We start from the raw sequence: 23514 nt of genomic DNA, 5'->3' as shown, positions 1-23514 counted from the left end.
TAAGATTCCTAACTTGTTATTCATTTTGAATTTCAAAATTTCTCTTCTCTAGAAAAGACAGATGTTCAACTTAGCTTTCAAATTAAACAAAAATTTACCTCAATTGGTCAATAAACTTAAAGAGTTATGACTGATTCAGCTAAAACAATAAGATCTATGACACAATTCAGACTGTTAACGTGTCATTCATTTTGAATTTGGAAATTTAACCTCCATCAAAAAGATAGATGTTGAACCTAGGTTTCAAATTAAAGGAAAATCAACTCAATTCAGATTGCTAACGTGTCATTCATAAATTAGGAAGTTATGATTGAATCACCATAGAGACATCTATAAACTCATGTATAGCTACAAGAATAAGGCTTGGGACACAAATTAAATTTCTAGAATATCGTTCATTTTGAATTTAAAAATTTGTCCTCCTTTAAAAAGATAGATGTCAAACATAGTATTCAAATTAAATTAAAGTCAAATAAATTGGATAGCAAACTAGAAATTTATGACTGATTCAGTGTAACACCATGTATAAACTCATGAGTAGCCACAATAATAAAACTTGTGACACAAATCAAATTGCTAACCTGTCATTTATTTTGAATTTCAAAATTTGTCTTTAGTCAAAAAGATAAATGTTGAACTTAGCTTTCAAATTAAAATAAATTCAACTTAATTGGATAATATTTAATAAAGTTATGCTGATTCAGCATAAGCTGTATCTAGAAACTCATGTGTAACAACAACAATATGAACTGTGACACAAATCAGACTTCTAACCTGTCATTCATATTAAATCTCAAACTTTGTTCTTGATAAAAAAGAAAAATCTTAAACTTTTATTCCAAATTAAAAAAAATCATCTCAATTACACAATAAATTAGAAAGTTATGCCTAATTAAGTGTAGCTGCATCTATATACTCATGTATAGATACAAAAATAGACCTATGATAAAAATCAAAATGCTAACCTGTCATTCATTTTGAATTTGAAAATTTATCATCCATCAAAATGATAAATAATGAACTTAGTTTTCAAATTTAAGAAAAATTAACTCAATTGGGCAATAAATTAGAAAGTTGTGTCTGATTTAGGGTAGCTGCATGTATAAACTCATGTGTAGCTACATCAACTAGATCGGTGGCACAAATTAGATTGCTAACCCATCATTTATTTTGGATTTTAAAATTTGTCCTGCATCAATGATGAGGTCCCACAATTGCATGGGGTAATCAAGTAATACCTCCCATGCAAGCACAAGAGGGTCGTATTCCCTTGGCCCAAGGATCTGCCCTTACTTCTTTTTTACTCTTTGTCTAACCATCCAATTTGAGTTCAAGAATTACAGCTACTAAAACAATTAAACAAAGGCGAAAAATAAAGTCTAAAGACAAATGGATGAAAACCAAGGGATGAGAAAGATCCCAGATGTGGATCCCCTGAGGTTACTTAATGTTGAATGAATGCAAGAGTTGCTAAACAAATGGTGGTTTAGGACAAGAGATTGCAAAAATAGATTATCTCGATGGTCACGGTGATCACGCCTAATCCTAGACAAGTATTGGCTCAGAATCTCTTTGGACCAAATCCTCCTACGATTACAACGCACATAGGGAAATCTCTAATTATGGGTCAAAACTCAACCTAGGTCTAGCGGTAATAGTTGGAGGGGTATGAAGAACCCGATGGTCATGGCGTATTCATATATATATCCCCATTAAGCTAAATGTATCTAGTACTAGGGTGAACATCGTGCAACCTAGTACAAACTAACAGTTAAAGAACAGAGTTCTCATGTAGATTAGCACATCAAAGTTCACAATAGCTTAAACCATGAACACACCACATGCATTAAAATGACTCAAAACAATCAAACAGCAAGTTCACCCAGGTTCACCGACATTCGGTAACCTTGGGGCCTAGCCGCCCATACAAGCAAAAAATTACAACAGGAGTTCATGGAAATGACACTAAAAAGCATAATTAAATTCCCATAAATAATGGAAACGAGTGGAGAAGGAAGGGTGACACGGAAGGCTTCCAAGGACGCCGCAATGGGTGTTAATTCTCTCATCTTCTCCAAGCTTCCCCAAGATGAAATCGATGGAGATGTTGCCCAATAAACTATTTCCCCTTGCTTCTACCTCTTTAGATCGTATGATTTAGCGACAAAATAGCCCAGTGAAGTCACCTCTTCTAAGAGCTCCCAAGTCTCTCCCAAGATTTCTCTATTAAACCGTGGGTGCATGGACGCCCGTGAGCCTCACTACCGATTCGGCCAGAAAAAGTCGGCTTGTGCTACAGTAATTTTGATACAGCACTTCTACTACAGTTGCTTTACTACAGTTTTTTCCTGCTATAGTACTGGCGTCCAGGAAAATGTTTAGTGAACCTCACGGGTATCCATGTGGACACATGGAGCCCGTGAGGCTTACAACTAAGGCAGTAATTCTCCACAAAATCAGTTGCTACAGTGATTGGACCCTTAGAATGCAATTTTTTGTTTTGATTTCTACCCTATTGAATTATAGAGGTCCTCTTGACTACTTTGATGTCCGCAACATAAATAAAACAAATTTAAACACAAAATGGGCATCGATTCACGAAAATACGAGTGAAAAGTGTACGTTCTACAAGTATAAGATACGTACATTTAGGCGTTTATCAAACATCCCCACACCTAAGCTTTTGCTTGTCCCAAGCAAACAAACATGAATAACAGGGGCAACAAGATAAATTACTAAATGTACATCCTCAAGCTCAATGATGAACTCCACAAGCACAAATAAAGTGAAATAAAGATGATGAGTTGCCAAGCAATGATAAGTGCTTGTGTATAAATAATACGAAGTATGATTTTTTTATATTGAGCATTATTTCTATAAGATTTTCTAGCTCATTCTTGTGTATTTGTGTTTTTTTGTGCATTTAGGATTGTGGAAACAAATTTTGAAGAAAGGAAGAAAAAGTAGATTGCGGACGTGATTGTTGATGAAGTTCTTGGATCTAACAAATGTGAAGACACAAGTTGTGCTCATATGTTCAAGTAAATGCATGTGGGTGTGTGCCAACCTTCATCATGCTCAAGCGAATGCACAAAGTGGAAGGGCACAAAGGCAGTCATACTCATATGTTCCGACTTATGCAACATTATCAAGGTTTAGTCAATGTGGTTTCATTGAAGATGTGACGTGATCTATTGCATGAATAAGTGCCCAATCATGCGGTCTTGATGAAAAAAGTGAATTCAGGAGCATTCTAGCGAAGTACCGCAGTAGTTTACCATAGCAAAATAACTATAGCAATTACTGTTAACAACGCGTAGGAAAAGATGTACTAGAAATTCACACAGGTATGTGGAAATTTCAAATGAACCTCTGGATGCCCGATTCAAGTCCTATAAATACTGCTTTGAGAGTTTTATTTGGGGATCTTCTTCCTATCTTTTGCCTATCTTCTGAGGAGAATGGTTCTATGGCATTTGACAATAAAGTGGTACTATAAAGTGGTTTTATCTACAGATTGGTTGCATTTACTTTTGATTTCATTGTTGATTGTGTATTGCTCCATAGAGAGCTAAACCCCTAATGGGTGCTTGGACTTCTAAACCCTAGGATGATTTTGCTTCATTGACTCTTATTATGCTTCTTTAATTGATGTTTTAATTGATTTTAAACCTTGGATTCTTGTTGAATTTATTTTCCCTTAGAGTGACACTAAGGTTGAGAATCTACCATGGCAATCTTTATGAATGAGTTACACTGCATTAGGGTCAAAAAAAGCTAGGTTGAAGAGGGTCGAGAGGGTGAGTCGAGAGGTAGCAGAACATCCGCTTTACCTTCTAATGTGATTTATCCTACCTTCACGTTCCAAGAGTTCTTTGTGATCATGATAGAGTAAAGTGCCAAGAGACAAACTCAACTGGGGCTTAGTTGCTCAAGAAACATAGTGATGTGTTGAAGTATTCCTTGGTGCTGAGGCTTAATTGTGACTAGGGGTCTTTCACCTGGACCAAAGTTTTAGATCTATATTAGGCAAAAGAGTTTATCACATAGAATCCCTAGAGCTTCAAGAAACACTACAGAGTGTGAGGCATCGAGAGTATCCCTTTCTGCTGGGGTATAGTGTAAGAATTAGTCACGGTTGACCTGAGGTTTGGGACCCTGTGTCTTTGGATTTCAATTATTCATTAAACTTCATTTAGGAGGCATAATGATTAGTCTTGCACTTGTAACAATAGTACAAGGGTGAGCAATGTTTGGGTACCCCATCTTCCCATCGATTACATCTCCTTATTCCTATAGCTCTTTTTTCCCTTTTCATTATTGTTCACTCAAATCACAAATTGATTCACTCTTAGCAAAATAGCATTACTACTTGTGGATACAACTACACACTCATCAAGGTACTTTGTTACTTCGACAACCCGTGCACTTGCAGTACACACAAGGGGTGTGTCAAGTTTTTGGCACCGTTGTTGTTACAGTAGTTTTCAATCAGACTGGGGCTCTATGATGAGGTGTACATCGTCACAGAGGAGTGTGAGTAGTTACTGACGGATTATCCTAGCAGTTTAACTTTGCAGCGTGCATACAGGATGGTGTGTGGACAGGGACAATATGAGTTGGGAGTAACCAACTCGATATGCCTCTCCTGCCCAGCATATCCTTACATCCACGCCCTTCTTAGCCAATCACTGAACATATGTGGTGATGGTACAGGGGTTCTCAGCAAACAGGAGCTGTTATATCTATATTCCATGGTGTAGAGTGAGCTGATCCATCTGGGGCACATCTTCGCCGAGTACTTGCGTCACCAGGGCTAGTACGCCAGAGTTTGAATGATATTCTTAGGCCTATACATCACCAAAATCATCATGGGTAAGGGGTCTGTTGGACATTATTCGAGGGACCGAGAAGACCATTATTCTGTCCCCCACGGCTTGGAGACCATGCGATTAATGGGCATAGTGTGCAAGGATAAGGACGGAGTTTATATGATGGTTATGCCCGCACCAGCACCAGCTGAGGGTGATAGTGACGTAGTAGAGGGGTTGCAACCTGTTCTTAAGCCACATCAGGAGCAGATGGAGACTGAGACACCTCCAGCAGCACAAGAGCCATCTCCACTATGTATCTCTTTTCCTTCTCGAGCCCATGATCATTTTGAGAGGCTCGAGAGCACTATAGAGGTGGTCTAGGCTTACTTGGCTGTGGTTCGTGCTACACAAGCTGTGAACCACACAGTGGTGATGGTGGTTGATAAGTGCTTGAGTAGGCATATTTTTATATATGTTTTACATACATTGAGCATCATTTTTACCATGGTTTATGTCTCATATTGTGTATTTGGTGTTCTTTTATGCATATAGGTTGTGAATGCCTTGAAGAGTAAAAAGAAAGCAAAGATAGGCTATAAAGACACAATGTTGGGAGTTCTTTTTCAATTCAAGGATCAAGACACGAGAGGAGTTCATAAACATGGAGATGTGTGCCAACTTCCAAGAAGATTTTAGTCAATTCACTTGTTGGAAGGGCACAAAGGCATCCACATCTTCATGTTCCTTCTCTTTGTGAAGATTGCAAGACCTCTCAAAGATACATCGATGAAAAAAAGTTTTATAGCCTACCATATGGATGTGTGCCCGGACATGTGGCCTCAAGAGAAGAGTGTTTGGACCGCGGTTTGTGAAAATATTGTAGTAAAATTACTGTTCACACTCTCGCGTGCAAATTCTACGCGCCTGCATGGAAATTACTGGAGCCCACGCGGGCGCGTGGAAAATCCACATGGGTGCATTGGGGCACGTAACAGACGCGGTCTAAGGCCTATAAATAGCCATTTTGCCCTATTCTTTCTCATCTTTTGTGCGGCTCTTGAGGGGTGAGACGGCTAGGGTTTGGAGAGGAGGTCTTTGCGGCTTTGAAGGCGCTTCATCACCAACTTTGATCGATTCCTCCTCCGTTATAGCATCAAGGAAGCCACCGGTGAACCTAGCTTCGGAGTGGATCCTTCAAGACGTCGAAGCTCTCCATCAAGGCCATCAGTTCATATATAAGGGGGTTTATTTCATGGTTTTAATGTATTTTCATTCATTGATGGTGTGTTTTGTATGTTGCTCCATGGAGAGCTAAAACCCTAGAGGGTATTTGGGCTTGTGAACCCTAGGATTCTCATCTTTTGTGGATTTGCTTAGTGTTTCTATATAATCCAAGTTTGATTAAGTTTTAATCTTAATTGTCTAATGCTTGCTTGCCTTATTGATCTTTTGGTTATTTGGTTTGCATGATTTGTTACCTTGGTGAGAGAGAGGTCTCCATTATGGTTAGAATCTCAAGATTGAAGAGGGTTGAGAGGGTGAGTCATGAGATAGAGGTCATCCCCTTTCCCCTCCGATTGGTGTATTCTATCTCCGTTCCCTAAGCTCTATGCAACCATATTTGGTGTGAGGCGTGAGATTGAGAGATTTCTATACCGGGACCTTGTAGGGGGATAGGATGCTTCGCCGGGAATTAGGGTTGGATCAATCTTTAGGAATCGGATACACCTCTTGGAATCCCTAGAGTGCTTTGCGGTAATATGTGGTGTGAGGTGTTGAGATTGAGCGATTTCTCCACCGAGACCTCGTAGGGGACTAGTATCAGTGATCTGGAGGCAGGATCCGATTATTTTTGGATTTCTACATGTCAAGTTTTTGGGACTAGTATCGGTGATTTGGAGGCAAGATCAGATTATTTTTTGATTTCCATGACTTATCTTACTCATCATAGAAACACTTTGCTTATCTGGTACCTAATACCTGAATCGTAGGGGGAGCATTGCCCTAATACCCCACTTTTACTGATTAAGATCTCCATCCATTTCACCCTTGTATATTCGTCTCCGGTATTCATTTCTTCGCACATTAGATCACCACACCTTTCCATTTATCATTAGGCTAGAAAGCAGAGAAGAAGTTAGTACTAGTAGCCCTGTTCCCTGTGGATTCGATTACCCATTCACCGGGGTAATTATTACTTCGACACCCGTGCACTTGTGGTTTACACGCATACTCGGATGTGTCAAGTTTTTGGCGCCGTTGCCGGGGAATGAACCCGGGTTATCCGCGTGACAGGCGGGAATACTCACCACTATACTACAAGAGATTCTCAAGCAAGATTCGACTTCTCCTTTTATGATGAGATCCCACACTCCTCCGACATTCCCAGCACCACTAGTAGCATCACCGCAACCACCAGCAGTTGATGCACTAATAGCAGATGATACCGATGCTTGAGGTGTCTTTACTTTTGCTTGTTATTATGTTCTTGTTATGTTATTTTTGCTTTTTATTTGAAATTGTATCACTCAGAAAGGATTTTCCTTCTGAGTTTATCTTTTTATTTTCAATTGTTTCGAGTTGTATTTCATTTGCATATCTTTAAATTCTTGATTTTATTTTGTTTTTCTTGAGCTTTACTGAACCCCCTTGTGTACACGTGCAGATGGCCTTGTGAATCTTGGAATTGGGGAATAGTCATTGGCCCGGTCTATGTGATTGCCACATGGCCATTTGTGCTCCATAACCCGTTAAAACTCAGCTCTCAATGAATATTGCTCCATCAAATGTACCATTAGGAGTTCAGGAGAGTATTCTTTCAAGTGGCCATCTCCACACATATGTTTTTACTTGTTTTAATCTTTATTGTTCTTGCATGCGTACATTGAGGGTAATGTACATCTTAAGTTTGTGTGTTTCAGGTACTATTTTAACATGTTTCTTGTTTTATTTTCTTTAAAAAAAGAGTAAAAAAATCAATGAAAAAGAAAAAAATATATGTGTCGTCTTTGTTTGTGCATTGGGGGTGTAAAGAGCTACCACCTATGAAGTATGTAGCTACCCTCATAAGTCAGATACTAGTTATGCCTAATTAGAGAAAGCCATCTCATAGGATGAGTTAAAGCTACTACCCCTATAGGAAGAGCTACCACCTCAAAAGTGTGGAAAGCCACCTTGGCGGCCGCCTAGGAAATTGCTACCTTAGAGGATGTGTGAAGCTACTACCTTTTCTTTTCTTTTTGTATATAGATAAGTCCCTCTTAATAAGAACTTTGAGGAGTACATGTTGGGTTGATTTTAGTGAGCTTACACATACTTACACAATATCGGGTTGTTTTCCTTTTTGATTCAAGATTTTTGCTAGAGCATTGATTTCTCTTATTTAGTTTTTGAAATTTTTCCTTGCTTGTAGAATGCTTCTTTTGCATGATTTTTGTGAACCTAAGGCCAAGCACTTTTAATTTTTCTTCTTATATGCTTGAATGTTTATTTTTTCTTGAGGACAAGCAAAAGCTTAAGTGTGGGGAAGTTTGATAAGTTCTTGTGTATAATTAATATGAAGTCTGCTTTTCTTACTTTTAGCATTATTTTTATCAGATTTTCCAGGTTATTCATGTGTATTGGTGTTCTTTTGTGCTTTTAGGGTTGTCGAGACAAATTTGGAAGAAAAGAAGAAAAAGTAGATTGTGGACGTTATTATTGATGAAGTTCTTGGATCAAACAAAGGTGAAGACACAAGTTGTGCTCAAATACATGTGGGTGTGTGCCAACCTCCATTATGCTCAAGTAAATACACAAAGTGGAGGGGCACAAAAGCAGTCACACTCATTTGTTCTGACTTGTGCAACATTATTAAGAGCTTTATCAATGTGGTTTCATTGAAGACATGACGTTATCTACCGCATGAATGTGTGCCTCTTGCAGCCTTGATGAAAAGAGTGAATTTAGGGGCATTCCGGTGAAGTACTGTAGCAGTTTACCACATCAAAACACTGTAGTAAAATCATTGTAATAGTTACTGGTCATAGCACATTGGAAAAGATGTACTTGAAATTCACACAGGTGTGTGGAAATTCCACACGCCCGTGTGGATGCCCGATTCCAGCCCAACAAATTCCGCTTTGAGAGTTTTATTTGTGGATCTTCGTTCTATCTTTTGCCCATCTTTTGGGGAGAGTGTGGCTAGGGTTTGGAAAGGCTTTAGCTGGGTTTTGGTAGTTATTCTACAGTATTCGACATTGAGTTCCTTTAGAGGAGAGCAGTTGAGGGAGCTTTTGTCGGTATTGATTCGGTGTGGTGTGCCCTAGGTTTGACAAGGGAACCTTTGGAGAAGACTAGGCAGCTCCGCAAAACCATCGATACGGACTTCAAGTGGGTTTTATCTATGGATTGGTTGTATTTACTTTCAATTTCATTATTGATTGTTTATTGCTCCATGGAGTGCTAAACCCCTAGTAGGTGCTTGAACTTGAACTTGTAAACCCTAGGATGATTTTGTTTCATTTACTCTTATTATGCTTCTTTAATTGATGTTTTAATTGAGTTCCAACCTTGGATGTTTGTTGAATTGATTTTCCCTTAGAGTGACACTACGGTTGAGGGGTGTGTCAAGTTTTTGACACCGTTGCCAGGGAATAGGCATTTTAGAAGCATTTGCACTCTACTATCTTAGCTATTCATCACTTGTTCTATTTCACACTTTCTTATTCATCCATCGTTCTAATTTGTTTTTCTTTCTTTGATTGAAACTCCCGGTTATGACCCAAGCCAACCCTTCGACATTGGTTGAAGATGATCTGGAAATTGGAAGAACTAATAGATGCGAAAGGAACCTGTACAAGAACAAACAAATCAAACTAAGATTGAAGTTGTAGGGTCTAATAATATGACAGAACAACATGAGCAGTAGAAGACACTCTTAGATTATGCAAGACCCGCAGTTCTTGGTACACAATCTAGTATTGTGAGGTCACAGATTATAGCTTAGAGTTTTGAGTTGAAGCCAGGCTTCATCCAGATGTTACAGCAGTCAGCACAGTTTAATGGTTTGGCCGATGAGGATCCGAACAACCAAATCGAGAATTTCTTGGAAGTGTGCAATATGCTCAAGATTAATGGAGTTATGGATGATGCCATCAAGTTGAGGGCCTTCCCATTTTAGTTAAATGATAGAACAAAGCAATGGTTACATTCATTACCTAGAGCATCGATCACTACTTGGGAGAAGATCGTAAAAGCTTTCCTTACCCGATATTTTCCTCCTGGAAAATCTACAAAGCTTAGGAATGAACTATCATCTTTTGTGCAAATGGAATTGCAGTCTCTTTTTGAGACATGGGATAGGTTCAAGGATCTCCTATGGAAATGGCCTCAGAATGGGTTCCCTGATTAGATGATTATCGATACTTTCTACATTGGTTTGAACCCAAGCGCAAAGCAATTACTTGATGTTGCAGTAGGAGGTACCTTTTGCAGTAAGACCCCCGAAGAAGACCGACAGATCATTAAAGAAATGGCTATGAACAGTTATTAGTGGAACACATGAGACAAGAAGAAGGCAGCCAGACTTCATGAGATCGACGCAGTGACATCATTGGCAACACAGGTTGAGTTCTTAAGTAAGAAGTTAGAGACTCTAACTTCTCCTAGGTTGGTGGAAGTGATAAGTTACACGAGATGTGGGGGAGGACATGCTTCATCTGATTGCCCGATTGCTATTGGTGGTACAACTTCAGTGGAACAGGTGGATTTTGTGGGAAAGGCAATGAGGGGTCAAGGAAAATCTGTATAGCAATACCTACAATCTGGGGTGGAGGAGCCACAAAATCTTTCTTGGAGTAATCAAGGGCAACAGAAAGCTGTGGCACCACCGGGTTTTCAACAACGACAATAAGCCCCAAACATGGAGAACAGAGTTTTAGGGCTGGAGAACCAGATCACTGATTTGGGGAAGGCTTTAACCAAGTTCATTCAATCTTCGGATAGGAGATTTTATTTGGTTGAAGCCACAATTTACAAACACACCACATCATTGCATAACTTGAAGAACCAAGTGGGATAAATTGTGAAGTCACTTTCAGAAAGACATCAAGGGAGTTTGCCCAGCAACATCAAGACCAATCAAAGAGAACATGTGAAGCTGATCACTTTGAGAAGTGATCATGAAGTTGAGAGTAGGCTTCCTATCGAGAAGACAATGGTTGAGTCACCCAAGGAAGTGGAGGTTGAGGAGAGAGCAAAAGCAAAGGAGGTGGAACCCCCACCTTATAAGCCAAAATTCCTTACCCTTTGAGACTAAAGAATGACGAAAATGATGAGCAATACAAGAAGTTTTTGGGTATTTTCAAGAAGTTGCACATAAACATCCAATTTGTTCAGGCGTTGTCTCAAATGCCTCGATATGTAAAGTTTCTCAAAGACCTCTTGACCAATAAGAGAGAGTTGGAGGAGAGTGCATCTCATGCTTAGTGGTATTTCAAAAAAATATTCGAATAAGAAGAAGGACCCCGGTAGCTTCATCATTCCATGCAACATTGGTAACTTGGGAGAAGAAAAGACATTGGTAGATTAAGGGGCTAGCATCAATGTCATGCCTTATACATTTTTTAATAAGCTAGATTCTGGGTGAGCCTAGGCCCACTCGGATGGCACTTCAATTGGCCGATCAATCAGTTAGACACCCAAGGGGCACCATTGAGTGTGTACTTGTGAAAGTTGATAAATACATTTTTCCTGCAGACATTGTGGTGTTAGATGTTGATGAGGATGTCGAGGTTTCATTGATAATTGGGAGGCTGTTCTTGTGCACTTCCAAAGTTCTCATTGGCATGGACGGTGGAGAATTGATACTAGGAGATGTAGATGACAAGTTGACATACCGCCTGGACGAAGCCATGCCACATTCTCTTGATTTTCATGATACTATATATTTCCTTGACACCACTGACAAATTGATTGATGATTATGTGTAGGAAATGTTATCTCTAGCCCCATTTGAAGAGTAGCTAGATAAAAAGGTGGAGAATGAAGAGATTTTTTCACTTGGTCTAGAGGACCAGGTGCAACCTACTCCGGAGTCATGAAGACGATGGTCCAAAAACTCAAACGGTCAAGGAGATGCCACAAGAAACACCCAATGAAAGTAGGAATGAGAATTTATGTAGTAAGGGTGACAGACCCTTGTGTGGTAACAAACTCAATAACCCCCCATTCTACCTTGCAAAAATTGTGTTCGTCATGCTTTGTAGTTGTAGGTGAGACGGGAGCATTCATTCATGAACCTCCATGAGGTAAGGACAAGTATGTCAAGCTTAGTGATATTAAACAAGCACTTCTTGGGAGGCAACCCATGTCTTTACTGTTTTTCTAGCTTTTAGTTTAGTGTTTGCAAGGTAAGAGCTTTAGTGTTGGTGTCTTGATTTTTACATGCTATTGTTGTGTTTTTCTTGTGGATCGCTGGTTTTTTATCATGCTTCAGTGTGATTGGTAAGGTTTTAGTTGGTTTGAGCATGTTTTCATGAATCTCTGGTAAGTTTTTGACTATTTTTGCAGCCTCTGTATGTGAATAAGTGTTGCAGAACTTTTCTTCATAGTCTGTCAATTTTTTGAGTCATCCAGAGAAGACCCATGGCCACGTGGAATTTCAACATGGTTGTGTATTTCCATTCAAAGCATAACTTCTCCATCTTGAGAAGACACAGGGGCGTGTGGATGTTCCTGTAGATGACACTTTGAATGACACACGGGCGTGGGTAATTTCCATACACCCTTATGAAACTCTATAGAGACAACCTTCCTATCCTGAGAAGGCATAGTGGTGTGTGAGGGCCACGGAGAGCCCCCCTGTAAACATCCACAAGCCCGTGTGGAATTTTCACAGGGGCGTGTAGAACACTTAAAAAATTTTCTCGGGAGAACAGAGAAGGCACAAGGGCGTGTGGGTGTCCTTGTTGGTCGGGCACACGAGCATAGGTAATTTTCAAACACCCGTGTGGATGCGTTTATAGGCAAAAAGAGCTATCCCGAGAGCACACATGGGTGTGTGGATGTCCCTATGAAGCTCTCCTGTAGAGGCACACGGGCGTGGAAAATTCCCGTGAGGATGATTTATATGAGTTTTGTTGATTGCAGCCGTGCCGCTGTCGCGCCCGAAGATCCACATGGGCGTGTTTAATTTCTACACGAGCATGTAGATTTCTGCAGAGTTAGGTTTCGAGTTTGATTTGATCAATTTTTTTTCAATTTTTACAGAAATGGCCCCCAGATCAAAGAAAGTAACCAACAAACATCCTCGCAAGGTTTCTCCTAGCAGCTTGAGTTTGTCATTCCCGAACATCAAGCATGTTATGAGTAGTTGTCGAAGTTAAACTTTGGACAGTCTCATTTCTAAGATTTGAGTGGTTTAAGAGAGATACAGTTGGGAGATAAGATGGTTGAGGAGGTTGACGAGCTTCTCTCAGTTAGTAGCTGGCATAGATTATTCTCTATTTGAGATCCGGTTATCCATATGCTCACATTGAAGGCGCTCGCGTCATTCGAGTTCGACCGCTCATACTCTAGCTTTGATAGTATTGACACAATTCAGTTCAAAGCCTTCAGACAGTATTACAGTATAAGCGTGACACTCTTCTCTGTCTGATTAGGTCTCAATGATGAGGCGTACATTGATAAAGAGGAGTACAAGCAACTATTGATGGATTATCCCGGAAGTTTGACGCCGCAACGTGCATACATGGCATTGTGTGGACAAGGGCAGTATGTGCCGGGGGCCTCCAAAGCACGTGCATCTCTTGACTGGACTATAGATACATCCACACTCGTTCTTAGCTGATCAGTGAATGGTCGTGGTGACAGCACTGGAGTTTTGAGCCGTTAGGAGCCGCTTTACATGAATTCGATGGTACAGAGCGAGCTACTCCACCCGGGACGCATCATGACAGAGTACCTACGTCATTTTGGACAGTATGCCAGGGTGAGAGTGATCTTTTCGGGCTCGTATATCACAAGACTCATTATGGGGATAGGTCTGATAGACACAATCAGAGGGACCGAGAAAATAATTGTACAATCTACCCTCGGCCTAAAGACGATGAGACTGATGATCATGTCCCCACTAGAGATGGGCGATGATGATGGTAATGCAGCCGAGGATTCTCAGCCTCCGCTTTAGCCACAGCCCATGCAGATGGAGACCGAGGCACCACCCGCAACACAAGAGCCACCTCCATTGTGCATCTTTTCTCCATCTCAAGCCCATGGTCCTTTCGAGAGGCTTAAGAATGATGTGGGGGTGTTACAGGTGGATTTGGCTGAGGTTCACGCTATATAGGTTGTAAACCATGTAGAGGTGATGGCGTATCTCGGCATATTACAGCTGTTACTTGTGCGAGATGTGACCTCACCATCAGCATTATCGGAGCACCACTAGTAGTTTCAGCCCCATAGTCTTTACTTTTCTTTGTTCTTATGTTCTTGTCATGTTATTTCTGCATTTTATTTGCCTTTGTATCACTCAAAAATGATTTTCCTTCTGAGTTTATCCTTTTATTTTTAGTTGTTTCGAGTTGTATTTCATTTCCATATCTTTATAGACTCGATTTTATTGTGGTTTGTTGAGATTTACTAAACCCCCTTGTGTATACGTGCAGATGGTCTTGTGAGTTGTGGAATTGAGGAATAGTCATTATCATGGTCATGTGGCTTTTATACATGGCTATCTCTGCTCCATAACACGTTGGAGCTCAATTCTCAATGAATATAGCTCCATAAAACTTACACTAGGAGTTCAGGAGAGTTTTCTTTCAATTGCCCATCTTGACACATTTGTTTTGATTGTCATACTGTTTAGGAAAATTTTTAACATTGAATACTATCATGCTCTAGTTTTCTTGAATTTTAAGGAATTTTTTTCTCGATTAGGACTTGTTGTACTCCACATTCATTAAATCTTTTGGAAACTCAAGTTCGACGTTTAAGGGATTGTTTTAGCATATTTCTTGTTTTAATTGCTTTAAAAAAAGTTGTTTGTTTTGTTTATGCATCAGAGGGTGGAAAGAGCTACCACCTATGAAGTATGAAGCTTCTCTCATAAGTCAGATGTTAGTTATGCCCTAATAAGAGAAAAATCTATCTCATGGGATAATTAAAAGCTACTACCCCGGTAGAAAGAGCTACCACCAAGAAACTATGAAAGGCGTTGGCGGCAACTTAGGAAAGGGCTACCTAAGAGGATGTGTGAAGCTACTACCTTTTTTTTTTTTGTATATAAATAAGTCCCTCTTAATAAGAGCTTTGAGAAGTTTATCTTGGGTTTACTTCGGTGAGTTTATACACACTTACACAATATCAGGTTGTTGTCCTTTTTTATTTAAGTTTTTAGCTAGAGCAATGATTCTTCTTATTCGGTGTTTTGAAATTTTTCTTTACTTGTTGAATGCCTCTTTTGCATGCTTTTGGTGGACCTAAGGCCAAACACTTTCAATTTTCCTTCTTATATGCTTGAATGTTTTATTTTTGATTCTTTTATTTTTGCTTGAAGATAAGAAAAAGCTTAAGTGTGGGGGAGTTTGATAAGTGTTTGTGGAAAAGTAATATGAAGTATACTTTTCTTACATTGATCATTACTTTTATCCGATTTTATAACTTATTCGTGTGTATTTGTGTTCCTTTTTGTATTTAGGGTTGTGGAGACAAATTTGGAAGAAAAGAAGAAAAAGTAGACTGTGGACATGATTGTTGATGAAGTTTCTTGCATTGAACAAAGATGAAAACACAAGTTGTGCTCAAAGACATGTGGGTGTGTGCCAACCTCCATTGTGCTAAAATGAATACAAAAAGTGGAGGGGCACAAAAGCAGTTACACTCATATGTTCTGACTTATGCAACGTTGTCAAGAGTTTCGTCAATGTGGTTTCATTGAAGACATGACATGATCTACCATGTCAATATGTGCCTATTCATGCGGCCTCGATGAAAAGAGTGAATTCAGGAGCATTCCAGCGAAGTACTGTGGCAGTTACTGTAGTAAAACACTATAGCAAAACCACTGTAGCAGTTGCTGCTCATAGTATACAGGAAAAGAAGTTCTGCACATCCACACGGCCGTATGGAAATTCTACATGCTTATGTGGATGCCCGATTCTAGCCCTATAAATACCGCTTTGAGAGTTTTATTTGGGAATCTTCTTCCTATCTTTTGCCCTTCTTTTGAGATGAGTGTGGCCAGGGTTTGGAGAAGCTTTGCTGAGTTTTAGGTGTGGTTCTATGGTATTCAACATCGAGTTCCTTTGGAGGAGGGCTATTGGGGGAGGTTTTGTTGGCATTGATTCAGCGAGGTGTGCCTAGGTTTGACAAGGGAACTTTTGGAGAAGTCGAGGTGGCTCCTCCAGACCATCGACACGGACGACAAGGGGGTTTTCTCTATGGATTGCGTGCACTTACTTTTGATTTCGTTGTTATTTTGTATTGCTCCATGGAGAGCTAAACCATTAGTAGGTGATTGGACTTGTAATCCCTAGGATGATTTTTTTTCATTTACATCTTTTATGTTTCGTGAAATTGATGTTTTAATTGAGTTTCAAGCTTGTGTGCTTGTTGAATTGATTTTCCCTTAGAGTGACAATAGGGTTAAGTATCTATCTAGGTAATCCTTTGAAGGGGCAACAACTTCATTAATGTTAGACTTAGCAAGATTGAAGAGGGTTGAGAGGGTGAGTCGAGAGGTAGCAGAACGTCCCATTTTCCCTTCTGACGTGTTTTATCCTACCTCCATGTTCCAAGAGTTATTTGCAGTCATGATAGAGTGAAAGTGCTAAGAGACAATCTCCACTAGGACTTAGATGCGCAAGTAACAGAGTGAAGTATTGAAGTAATCCTTAGTGCAGGGGCCTAATCATAACTAGGTGTCTTTTCGCCTTGACCAAAGGGTTAGATCTATATTAGGAAATAGGGTTTATCACTTGGAATCCCTAGAGCTCCAAGCAGTCCTACATAGTGTGAGGCGCTGAGAGTATTCTTTTTGCCTTGCTATAGTGTAAAGGACTAGTCACGGTTGACCTTAGGTTTGGGACCGTGTGTCTTTCGATTTCCACGACTCATTAAACCCCGAATTAGGAGACACTACATTAGTCTTGCACTTGAAACAATAGTCCTAAGGTGAGCATTGTCCGAGTACCCTATTTTACCATTGATTATCTCTCCTTACTCCTATTGCTTTCTCTGATCTTTTGCTCTTCTTTGCATTGATTTCTTTAATTCAAAATAACCAATTGGTTTTCACTGTAACTAATAGCAATACTTGTGTTTCTAAGCAACTATTCCCTGTGGATTCGACTACCCACTCACTAGGGTATTTTTTTTTACTTCGACAACCCATGCACTTGCGGTACACACATGCAAAGGGTGTGTTAGAAGTCCAGTCAATATGATTCGACAACCTTATCCGCTCGTGGGGTACCCATTTATTACTTGTAACGATCTATACACTTGCGCAGAGTACATCAAGTTTTGGTGCCGTTGCCGGGGATTGGCAACTTTTAGGAAAATTAGGATTCTAGTGATTTCGTCATTGTTTATTTTGTTAATATCTTTGTTTATATAAAAAAAATTTGCATGTTCTAATTCAAATCAAATTAAAATTTTAAAAAAAAAATGTGACCCAATCATAATCAAATTAGGACAACATGTGGATAAGATATATAAATTTTATAATATTTGGATAAATTCCAGATCACCCAAGAATACATATATGAGGCGATCTAAATATTGAAATCCAAAGATCAGCCTAGAGCACAGATCTCAAGGCGATCTAAAAATACTCAAATATCAAGATTAGCCGAGAGTACAGACCTCGAGGTAATCTAAAATAGTCAAAATCCCAAGATCAGTCGAGACCACAGTTCTCGAGATGATCTAAAAATATTCAAATCTCCGGATCAGCTAGAGCACCGATCTCGAAGCGATCCAAAATATACAAAATATCCAAATATTAAGATTAGCTGAGAGCACAGATCTCAAGGCAATCTAAAACAGTCAAAATCCCAAGATCAGTCCAGGGCACAGATCTCGAGACAATCTAAAAATATGCAAATCTCAGGATCAGCTAAAGCACCGATCTCGAAGCGATCCAAAATATACAAAATATCCAAATATTAAGATTAGCAGAGGATACAAATCTCGAGGCAATCTAAAATAATCAAAATCTAAAGATCAGTCAAGAGCACAGATCTCGAGATGATCTAAAAATATTTAAATATCCGGATCAGCTAGAGCACCGATCTCGAAGCGATCCAAAATATACAAAATATCCAAATATTAAGATTAGTAGAGAGCACAGATCTCAAGGCTATCTAAAATAGTTAAAATCCCAAGATCAGCCGAAAAGCACAGATCTCGAGGCGATTTAAATATTCAAATCTTCAGATCAGCTAAGAGCATCAATCTCAAGGAGATCTAAAATTTTAAAATCTCATGATCTGCTGAGAACGCAGATGTCGAGGCGACCACAATACCAAGATCAACCGCGAATACACCTGAGGAGGCAAAAATATATATATATATATACAATAATATAAAATTTAAATTAAAAAAAAATCTCTAATAAGATAAAATAATCAAATAAGATAAAAAAATCAAATGAAATGAAATCAAATCAAATAAATCAAATTATGTAAAAAAAACATAATAATAATAATAATAATAATAATAATGCATATATATATAGTATATATATATATATATATATATATATATAATAAGATAAAATTAAAATAAAATAAATCAAGCAATATATATATATAACTAAAGGAAAAATAAAAATCCGATAAAAATATGATATATATATAACAAAATAAAATAAATAAATAAATAAATAAAATAAAATAAAATAAACGAAGTAAATTCGAGAATATAGAATAAATAAAATCCAATAAACAAAATCCAATAAAAAAAATATATAATATATAATTCAAAATCAAATCAGATAAAGATAAAAAAATCAATAATAATAAAAAAACATATAGAAATAAAAAAATAAAATAAAAAATATATTAAAAAAAATCAAATAAAAAAAAATATAAAATAATATGTGTATATAAATCAAATCAGTTAAATAAAGTAAATAAATAAACCTGTATATATAAATGATAATAATTATATTAAATAGATAATATAGAATAATATAAAATATAATATAATATATAATAAAATAAAATAAAATTCTATATATGTATATATATATAAAAGGATACATACAGTGGAGGTTTGAGGGTGTGGTGGCGTTGTCACTCCACGATCTGGACGACCGCTTCACGTCGCCAGCTCCACGTCGCCATGTTGCCCCACGAAGGTATAACGAAAAGATGAGAGCTTTTTAAAAGGGTGAGAGGCTGGTTTCCTCTCGGAGAGGCAGATACTGATATGAAGAAAAGAAAAGAAAGAAGAAGAAGAACAGAAGATGGCGAGAGGACGGGGGCCGGGGAAGAATAGCCGAAACCTAAAGCAAAGATAAACAGAGGAAACAACAAAGAAAAAAGATGAAAAAAGAAGAGGACGTCAGCCGAACCTAGAAAAAAGAGGATTCGGGGTTCTCTTGGCCAAACACATACTCAAGGAGAAGAGTGGGAACAGGACCAGCAAAAGAAGAAGAAAAAGACGGAGAAGACCGACGGGAAGACGGGGAACCTCTGGTGCAAGAAGAAGGAAGAAACTCGCGAAGAAGAAGTCCAACATGAGAAGCTAATGATAAAAAGAAGAAGAAGAAGAAGAAGAAGAAGAAGAAGAAGAAGAAGAAGAAGAAGAAGAAGAAGAAGAAGAAGAAGTCTCCACCTGCTATCGCCGCCGTTTGCCTGTCGCTGTTACCTATCCACATTCGCTGTTGTTGTCACTATCATTGTTGCCACGACCATCACCGCCATAGGGGTTTCAAAGCCATGCCGTGGTGGCCTTGCAGGAGGATGCCGATGCATACATCGTCGGGTTGTTAGAAGATATCAATTGTTACTTAATTCACACCAAGTGTATGACGATCATGCCCAAAGATATCCTGCAGCTTGCTCATCGGAGTCGGTGGAGAAATTGACCTACCATACTAAAGTTGTTCGTGTTGGAGTTAGTCATGGCCTTCGGCGAGGACAAGAGGAACCGGCATTTGCCTCCTGAGTTCATCTACAAGGAACTTGTTTACTCACCAGCAGAAGATGATACCTCCACCGAAAGTAGCAGTTTTTGGTTTGTCGTTTCTAGGAGATGAGCTTTCTAACTTGCTGGTATTTAGGCACTCTTTTATCTTCAAAGAACAATCAACAGAATGGAAGGAAGATACAGAATGGAATCCGACAATCTACACCATCCGGTCTGAGGTTTGAGATGGGCTCGAGATTGACAACCATGATTTTAATTACGTTGTGGAGGTCATATATAGGAACATCGGCTAGGCATCAAGACACTCGAGAAAGGAGACATTCGGAGATTGACAATGGGATGAGAACCAGCTCCATTCGACATTTGCTGTTCAATCTTATAGTGGAGATCATCGATCGCAAGAAACACATATCACAAGTATGAGATCCATTGGCCTGATATGCTGGAGCTATGGATTCTGAAGGCCATAGCCACAGCACAATCTGTTCAGGGGACAACCATTAATTTAACTGATTCATCTTGTGGCTTTTCAAGGAGAACTTGTTGTTTTGTATGAAGATGAATTTAACATCAATGTGAGGTCTTTATGTGGAGACAATTTGTTGTGTGATTTTGATGATTACTGAAGGAGATAATTAGGTTTCCTAGAGCCTGAAGAGAATTTTCATTGAACTCTAGATGAAATGTGTGCTTCAGATTGTTCTCATCTCATGTTCTTTGTTATTCATGGTGTTGATGTGATTTAAAAAAATAGGATGAAAATTAAATAGATAAAATCAAGGAAAGGAATCAATAATGGAGGTACAAATACTGGTTAATTGCATGAAAACCAGTCAAGCTTTCTCAAAGCCACGTATATATTAATATACAAATTGATTTCCTTCATGCAGTATTTATAAAAAAACGTTGGCCTTACTATTCACATGGGATTATTTTATATGTATAAACATTCCAAGAGCAACATACTATATTAAAGGAGGATGGATGGACATGATGATGGTATCAATGATGATCCTGATGCTAAACATGATGATGAAATCTGGACCCTTGATCAAACATTTAAAATGATATTGCCTCGAACTTGAGATATTGTTGCCTAATGATATAATCTCAGCCCTCCAATCAAATTCTCATTATTCACCTTGCCTCAAACTTGAGACAATGTTGCTTGATGATGAAATATTAGCCCTCCAATCCTATCTCTTGATGACAAGTCTAAACCATTCACCATATTGCCTCAAATTTAAATCAATTATATGCTCCTCATATCCACCGTCCATTAATTCTCCTTCATTACATTTATCACTTGGGATAAACAAACCACACTGAAAACATTTAGTAATGAGATATATATTTCAAGACGCAATAAGGCATATAATGTGGCGACGAGGCACATGCAGCGATTATGTTCAAATATATATGATTATCATAAATAAAAAAAACATGTATATGGATATATAAAATCAAAATCAAAGCGGCCAAGTCAAGACAAAAAATATGAAAAGAGTCAAGACTTGAAAATCCATATGAATCAACAATTGTACTCAGCAGTCTCAAGACCTTAAAAGTCAAAGACCCAAAGAGTTCCACAAGCCAATATTTGAAAATCTATATAAATCGACAATTGGACTCAGCGGTTTTGAGATATCAAAAGTCAAGGACCCAAATCCATATAAATCGACAATTGAACTCAGCAGTGTTAAGACATCATAAGTCAAAGACCAAAAGAGTTTCACAAGTTAAGACTTGAAGAAAGTTTCACAAGCATAAAAGCTGAAGCTTATGGAAAGTCAAAATCAAGTTTATAATTCATCAACATAGAGGATCCGGAACTTGAAATACAGATCAAATCCAAAATGCAAAAAAATTGTCCAAGATACGGGTTCGGGCACAAGTTCATAAGTCAAGATGATTTCAAATTTCTTGTATTTTCAATGAAATCTATGAATTCATATTTATTGAAATTAATTGTCACAAATTGTTTCCTTTTTAACAATTGTTTCTTAATCGGAGGTTCCTGTGATAATGTCCAGGGTAATTAACATTAAGGGCTTGCTAAATAAAAAAAAAGGATTTGAACAAGCAAGGCAAGTATCTGCGGGACATGATGAGGCCATGAACAACATTAAAGATCTTGGGCAAATTGAGTACATTGGGGCAGAAAATGAAAAGCAAGAAGTTGAATATCATTTTGAGATTTTGGATTGTGTGACTGAAGATTGTGCTTGTGAGCGAGAAAATTTTCAAGGGGATTTGCTAGTGTCATGATTCTCTCAAGTTGAAAATGCATTAGAAGAAGCAAACCCTAAGGTTATGGAACAAGCATCTTTCTTTGGGATTGATCAACTCTTACAATGCAAGAGAGAGGTTTTGGGAAGGGAAGAAGATGTGGGTAGGAGATTGAAGCCATCCAATGACCCACCTGTGCTAAGCTTGGACAATTCCCAACCCAAATTGTTTTCTTGGAGGCCAAAAGTAAGATGGTTGGACTCTCCAATTAATATTCCACCCCGAGAACTAGATCCTTGGTTTAAAGGAAGTAGCTATGTAATATCTAGTCGGGAGGAACACACTTTTTTCAAGCCTCCATAAGGTAAGGAAGATGTACATCAAGCTTAGTGACGTAAAACAAGCTCTTCTTGGGAGGCAACCCAAGTTTTTAATTGTTTTCTAGCTTAGATTTTTATATTTGTAGTAATAAAATCATGAGTGTGTGCTTTGTTAATTTTTGATTGGTGTTGAGTTCTTCATGAATATTTTTGGTGTTTTAGTTTAAATGTGTGTGTGTGGCATGGTTTAGGATGATATTCATGTTTTTAGTTGGGAAATTGAACTTAATTTCATGTAAATATCTCTATGGATGTGTTTCTGCAGAAATTCTGCAACCCACCCAGTCGCGTGGAATTTCCCCGTGCCCGTGTACAGTACTCACGCCCCCATTTGAAGTTTTCACACCCCCATGTGGGGTAAATTGATGAAGAGGACCACTATTCACCATTTTCATTCACACATCCCTTCATCTTTCTCACACACCCACACTCCCAAACATTTTTCCTTGGTCATTAAAAGGTTTAGAAGGGTTTTGCCGGCCATTTAATCATACTTTATTCCTCAATTCACACCGGTGAGCTCTCATTTTTCTAACCTTCTCCATGCCTCCATTTTACAAAATTTATGTGGATATCTTGGTTCTTATGCATTGTTCTTCATGGAAATCACCTTAATATGCTTGAGAATGCTTTTATAAGAGTTTTGGAGTGCCGTTGATGGTCGGCATGGCATTTTTCGCCATAGCCTGGCTCCCACGCGACCGCGTGGGCTGAAAATCATGCCCAGGAAGCCCACGCGGGCGCGTGGAAAATCCACGCGACCACGTGGGCATTCCACGCTGGTGCGTGGATTTTCCACGCGCCCGCGCGGGCTGCTTTCAAGCCAAAAATTGGCCACACGGCGCGCGGATTTTCCATGCGCCCATGTAGATTCCTGCATCTTGCCATTTCATGTGAATTTGCATTTCTTTTACATTTTTCTTGCAGGTATGCCACCAAGGACCGAAAAGCTT

At 38.7% G+C, this 23514-nt stretch overlaps 1 non-coding gene across 1 annotated transcript; it reads right to left on the bottom strand.

Annotated features, from left to right (window-relative positions):
• Nucleotides 1-10089: 10089 nt before the first annotated feature.
• Nucleotides 10090-10196, bottom strand: LOC120281402. The gene has a single exon (XR_005542557.1). It is a non-coding gene; the product is annotated as a small nucleolar RNA R71 (small nucleolar RNA).
• Nucleotides 10197-23514: the final 13318 nt, after the last annotated feature.

Source organism: Dioscorea cayenensis, chromosome 2 (assembly GCF_009730915.1).
Source record: "Dioscorea cayenensis subsp. rotundata cultivar TDr96_F1 chromosome 2, TDr96_F1_v2_PseudoChromosome.rev07_lg8_w22 25.fasta, whole genome shotgun sequence".
Taxonomy (NCBI): Eukaryota; Viridiplantae; Streptophyta; class Magnoliopsida; order Dioscoreales; family Dioscoreaceae; genus Dioscorea; species Dioscorea cayenensis.
This window is presented reverse-complemented; position numbering and strand designations above follow the sequence as displayed.